At 38.6% G+C, this 6,656-nt stretch overlaps 1 pseudogene; it reads right to left on the bottom strand.

The window, feature by feature from the left end:
• Positions 1–4,217: 4,217 nt before the first annotated feature.
• Positions 4,218–6,169, bottom strand: LOC110585926 (annotated as a pseudogene).
• Between the last annotated feature and the right edge of the window lie 487 nt (positions 6,170–6,656).

The following is a 6,656-nucleotide window of genomic DNA, read 5'->3' as shown; positions in this document are numbered from 1 at the left end:
TTGAGAAAATGTGGCATATGTCACATTATTACTAAATGTTATTATTAAAATATCAATTTTATCATTAAAATAATAAATTTTATGTTATAAGTATTTTACTACAATTAAACAAACTAGGCCTTTATTAAATACAGAAAATATAGTCTTTAGTAATTTAGCTTTTTTTTTTAAAGATTTTATTTATTTATTTGACAGAGAGACACACAGCAAGAAAGGGAACACAAGCAGGGGGAGTGGGGGAGGGAGAAGCAGGCTTCCCACTGAGCAGGGAGCCCGATGTGGGGCTTGATCCCAGGACCCTGGAATCATGACCTAAGCTGAAGGCAGAGGCTTAATGACTGAGCCACCCAGGAGCTCCTTTAGCTTTTAATTAAAAGTAACTTCAGTTATTTGGACTTGTCAAATATTTAAAAAATACTACCTTTATTTTTTTATTCCTCTTCCTTCCTCTCTCTATTCATACCTTTTATCCTGGCTTTAAAAAATAATATTGCTATATTATTTTTTATATGTTCACATATATGTTAATATATTGCTATATTATTATTCTATATGTTCACATAGAAATACATACACACAATATTCACTGAGTCTTTTGAAAACTAATAAACATATATAATGCACAGCACAAAACTTTATAATAGACTGGTGGCATTTACTGAGAAATGATGATATTTAATTCTGGTTACAGCAAGCAAACAAAGATGAAGTATATGGATGCTTCAACTTACAGTTCATCTTTGAGAAAAGGAAAAAGGGAAAACAAAATACTACCCAAAACAATCAAACAACAATAAAACTAATCCAAAGTGTCATCCAGATTTAGCACTTCTGTAATTTTACCCCCATGAGTGACTAACTTTATTTTATGGAGAGAATGAGTTGCATTATTTTATTTCTGTGCTTATTTATTAAGGTATAATTGACAAAAATAGATGCATATAATTAGAGCATACAATTTGATACTGTGAAAAATAATAAAAGAACACATCAGGGGCACCTGAATGGCTCAGCCAGTTAAGCGTCGGCCTTTGGCTTGGGTCATGATCCCAGGGTGCTGGGATTGAGCCCCTCAGTGGACTCCCTGCTCGGGGGGGAGCCTGCTTCTCCCTCTCCTCCCTGCTCATGCTCTCTCTTGCTATCTCTGTCTCTGTCGCTATCTCTGTCTCTCTCTCTCAAATAAATTTTAAAAAATCTTCAAAAAAAAAAAAGCAAGAAAACATCGCTAAAATGGAGTGGGGAGGCTGGAATGGGGGGACCTCAAGTGTTACCAATTTTCCAGTTTACTTCAATGGACTTTTTGTTCCTAACAGCTCTCCCAACTCACCCATTTTTCTCTATAAAAGAGCAATCCTCTCCTTCATTCTCTGGACTTTCCTATGATTTTGCCATATTTTGATTGTCCCAAATTGCAATTCTCTATTTCCAAGTAAATCCATTTTTGCTGGTAAAATAACAGTTTTATGTTTAAGGTTAACAATATATTTTGACATATGTATGCTCTCATGAAACAATCACTGCAATCCAGGTAATGAACATGTCTATTACCCCAAAATACTCCCTCATGACCCTATTTATTCTCTCCCTCCTGCCCATCGAAATGTACTCCTCACTCCAGGCAACCACGGATCTCCATCATTAGATATTTATTTGCATTTTCTAAAAATTTACATACGTAGAATCACTGACTATGTATTTCATTTTTTGCCAGACTTCTTTTCCTTGAGATCCATCAATGCATTGGCATGTATCAATAGTTCATTCCTATTTGTAGCTGAGTAGTAGTATTCCATTATATGTATATGCCACAATTTGTTCTTCCAATCACCTGTTGATGGACATTGGGACTGTTTTCCATTTAGGGCTATCACAAATTTACTATGAACATTCATTGGAAGTCTGGCTATATGCTTTCTTTTCTCTTAAATACTTAGAAGAAGAATGTTTCGTTCACATGGTAGGTGTATATTTAACTTTATAATAAACCACTAAAATACTTCCCAAAGTGATTGTATCATTTTATATTTTCACTGGTCATGAGGGAGAGTTCCAGTTCCTCCTCCTGTTCAGACACTTGCTATGGTCAGTTGTTTTTATTTTAGCTATTCTAGTAGATAGTGATATTTCCTTGTGGTTTTAATTTTAGTTTTCTTATGATTAGTCATGTTAACAATCTTTTCAAATGCTTATTTGCCATCTGTATTTCTTCTTTGGTGATGTGTCTATTCAAATATTTTGACCATTTTCTACTTGGTTGTTTATGTCCTTATTGTTGAATTCTGAGAGTTCTTCATATACTAACAATGCAAATCTTTTAGCAGATATATTTTGCCAATGTTTTCTCCCAGTCTGTGGATTGTCTTATTGATCTTTTAACAGTGACTTTTGTTAAGCAGACATTTTTGATATTAATCCACGTTCACGAAGTTTATCTATTTTATTTTCTTCTGGAAATACTATAGGTTTTGGTGATCCATTTAAGTCTACTTTCCATTTTTAATTAATTGTTTTATAAAGGGTGAGGGATGTTTTAAAGCTTTTTTTTTTTTTTTTCCAAATGGACTTTCCTTTATTCCAGCACCATTTGTTGAAAACAAACTACCTTATCTCCACTGAATTATACCTTTGTCAAAAATCAGTTTTCCATATATATCTGTATCTTTCATCAGATTCTTTGTAACCTAGATTATTCATTTCTTTGTAATATACTGCCTTGATCACTGTAGATATATGTTAAGTTTTGAGGTACCTTGAAATCAGGTAGCTTTCTAGTTCTCTTTTTCTTTTTTTTCAAGTTGATTTCATTATTTTAAGTTCTTTCCATTTCCATATCAATTTTTGTAATAACCTTATCATGTTCTACAAGAAATATTGCTAGGTTTATGTGTATGTGTGTATGAGTGTGTATATGGTAACAACAGCACAAAAACATAGCATTAATCTGTCTTAACCAGTTCAGTAGTATTAAATATACTCACTTTCTTGCACAGCTGATATCTAAAAGTTGTTCATTTTGCTAAACTGTAATTCTACACCCATTGAATCTCCATTCCCCGCAAACTTTGACAATCACCTTTCTTCTTCTGTTTTTATGATTTTGACTACTTAAGATACTTTATATCAATGGCATACAGTAGCTGTCCTTATGTGACCAACTTATTTAACTTAGCATAATATCCTCAATGTTCTTCCACAATGTAACATGTGACAGGATTTCCTTCTTTGTTAAGATTGTCTAATAGTCTGTTGTGTGTATATAGCACATTTTCTTTATCCATTCATCTATTGATGGACACTTGAATTGCTTCTACCATTTGGCTATTGTGAATAATGCTGCAACGAACATGAGTATGCAAATATGCCTTGAGATCCTATCCTAAATTCTTTGGGAAATATACCCAGAAGTGGGATTGCCGAATCATATGGTATTTCTATTTTTAATTTTTAAGGAAATCTCTAAGCTTTTTCCATAATGGCTGCACCATTTTACATTCTTACCAACAGCACATAAGGGTTCCAGTTTCTTCACATGCTCACCAAATTTGTTACTTTCTGTTTTTTTTTAATTTTATTTATTTATTTGAGAGAGAGAGAGAGAGAGAGAGAAATAGCACGAGAGGGGAGAGGGTCAGAGGGAGAAGCAGGCTCCCCGCTGAGCAGGGAGCCCGAGGCGGGACTCGATCCCGGGACTCCAGGATCATGACCTGAGCCGAAGGCAGTCGCTTAACCGACTGAGCCACCCAGGCGCCCTGATAGTGACTATCAATGGGTTTGAGGTGAGTTTTTTTAAATAAATAATCACACCTGACTGGCCCATTTTTATTGGAGAAGGGCACATGGAGATGTGGAGGTAACAATGTGAAGAAAGTTGGGACCTGAGGTCAGGGAAGAACAGCCTCCCCTCCCCATACATACCCATTGTCCCATATAAAAAATAACCAACTATGAGAGAGCAGCTGAGACAGCTACTGAGAGCGGGGAAGGGACCAGGGAACCTGAGGGCAGTGGAAGAGACTACGGGTGTGCTGGGCGGGCCCAGAGGCAGTGGTGGTGCAAGGAGCATGAGCACAAGTCTCTGTATCTTCCACATAGGTCTATATAAATATATAGAGAGAAGTTCTTCACTTTCCGCTGTTCTCCCCTCTACTCCATACTGCTTGCTGTGGTGCCAGCTCCTCTTTCCACATGAGGGCAAAGAGAAGGGGATGATGAGCAAGTCATCCCTGAATTGCAAACAGACCCACTTTTATCAGCTTCTGGATCTTCTGTGCTATTATAGGATTCTTTAAGTGTTCACTGAGCACCTGGGGGTCCTTCTGCATCTGTTCCAGGATGAGCCACATGGCCGGGACACTCATTATTTGCTGCACCTTAGGGTCCGCTATGGCCTGTCGCTTCACATCTTCGGGGCTATCTGGTGGTTGTACTGGGCCATCACACAGTGTTGGTAACTGTCTGCCACGTCCTTACAATTGGGAGTGCAGATCTAACACCTTCTGGTAGACATCCATGGCTTTCGTGTAGTCCTTCATCGCTTCCAGTGTGTCTGCTTTCCGTGTGTAACCCTTGATGAAGGTCGGCTCTAGCTGGATACTCCTCACAGTCCTTGAGGGCCAGCTGAAACTCCAGGAGTTTGGTGTAGCAGACAGCTTGATTGCTGTACAATTTGACATCTTTTGGATTCCATGTGATGGCTTCTGTATAATGTTTCATGGCCTGGATATAGTCTCCTTTCTGAAAACATTTGTTCCTTTATTCTTCTCCTCCAAGGCCAGGTCGGGGTTTATATAGGCCAGCCACTCTTGCTTCTTAAGAATGTTCTACGCCTGTTGGCATTTCTTGAGCACATCCAGGGTTCAGTGCTCTGCCAAAGACTTGCTATAGAAATAGATGGCATCCTTGTACTTTTCTTCTTTGGAGAAGGAGTTGCCAGTTCGAGCATAAACTTTGGTAATCTGTCATAGTCTTGTCGGTTTGCCTGCCCCACTTCAATGGCGTTCTTACTATAGTTGCCTTTCTTGAAATACACAGCTGCTTGATTGGTCATGTAAGGTCGTGTTGGTGGGATCCAGGTCCTGGGCTCTGTCGCAGTGCTTCAAGGCTGTGTCAAAGCCTTTCTTCTTGTAGGTCTCATTCCCCAACTATTTCCCTTTCAGTGCCTGCTTCTTATTCTCTGGTAAATCTTCTTCCATTGGTTCGGGCTTGGTGTCCTTCTAGGGAAGAGGAGGTGGGGGAGGTGTTCCAACTTCCTCCTCCTCATCCATACTGCCCACATCGACTCCCAGCAGGACGCTGAGAGTAGTCACAATTTGGGGATCTGGCACTTTCATGACCAGGTCAGATGTCTTGTTTTGTAGTTGCTCTATCAGCTCCTGGTAGGTAGGATCAGTGAGTAGCATCCTTGTCCTGGGATCACTCTCTAACTTCTGGTACAGATTGAGCATGTTGAAAGGGTTCATGAATTTCCATTCTGCCAACCTGGCGTCCATATTCTGTAAACTCTCTTTGAGCTGAGGATTATTTGCTTCATGTTTTAAACCCTCTTCACCCTCTCATGCTCTCTGTCTCTCATTCTCTCTGTCTCAAATAAATAAATAAAATCTTTAAAAAAAAAACAAAAAAAGGGCGCCTGGGTGGCTCAGTTGGTTAAGCGACTGCCTTCGGCTCAGGTCATGATCCTGGAGTCCCGGGATCGAGTCCCGCATCGGGCTCCCTGCTCGGCAGGGAGTCTGCCTCTCCCTCTGACCCTCCTCCCTCTCATGCTCTCTGTCTCAAATAAATAAATAAAATCTTTAAAAAAAAAAAAAACAAAAAAACAAATAAACCCTCTTCATAGGTTTGCTTGGCTTCTTCGAATCAGTTTAAGAACTCAAGAGCTGCTGCTTTCCACGAATAGCCCTTGCCCCAGTCAGGCTTTAAGTCAACAGTGTTGCAGTCATCCTCATAAGCCTTCTGGTAGTCACCTTTCTTGGCGTAGGCTACTGAGCAATTGCTGTGGAGCATGGTTTTGGGGATCTAACCTAATGGCCTCAGGGTAGCACCATAGCATGTCATCAATGTTGCCCGCACTCAGGGTCTTATTGCCCTTTTCTTTTAGCTCATTTATCTGCTTTTGTTTAAAAGTCCATTGTATTTCTTCATTGATATTCAGGTAGTCTATGAGTAACATTTATGTCTTCCTGCCTAATCAGTATGACTTCTTATTTTTAATTGAAGTGGGTACAATCTTCAGTAAAAATTAATTAAAAGTGTAGGAAGGAGAAAATGTTGCTTTCCTCCTGATCTTAGAGAGAGATCAGTAACTTCCACTATTAAGTAGTCATTCATCATACCAGTTGCCCCTGGTCACATTATTTGCTCTGATAATATAGCCACTCCAGCTTTCTTTTGATTAGTTAAAGCATGTTATAACTTTTCTGTGTTTTTACTTTTAATCCATTTCTTTCTTCATATCTTAGGTGTGTGTGTTAAAGACTAACAGTTTTTTCTTGCTTTTTCATTCAGTGTGATAATCTGTTCCTTTTATTGGAGAGTTTGGGCCAATAACATCTAATATTGTTATTGATGTGGTTAGGTTAAGTCTATCATTTTGCTATTTTTTCTAAATGTTTTAGATATTCTTTGTTCCTTTTTTTCTTGCTTCTTTTTTTTCTCCC

Source organism: Neomonachus schauinslandi, chromosome 3, assembly GCF_002201575.2.
Source record: "Neomonachus schauinslandi chromosome 3, ASM220157v2, whole genome shotgun sequence".
Taxonomy (NCBI): Eukaryota; Metazoa; Chordata; class Mammalia; order Carnivora; family Phocidae; genus Neomonachus; species Neomonachus schauinslandi.
This window is presented reverse-complemented; position numbering and strand designations above follow the sequence as displayed.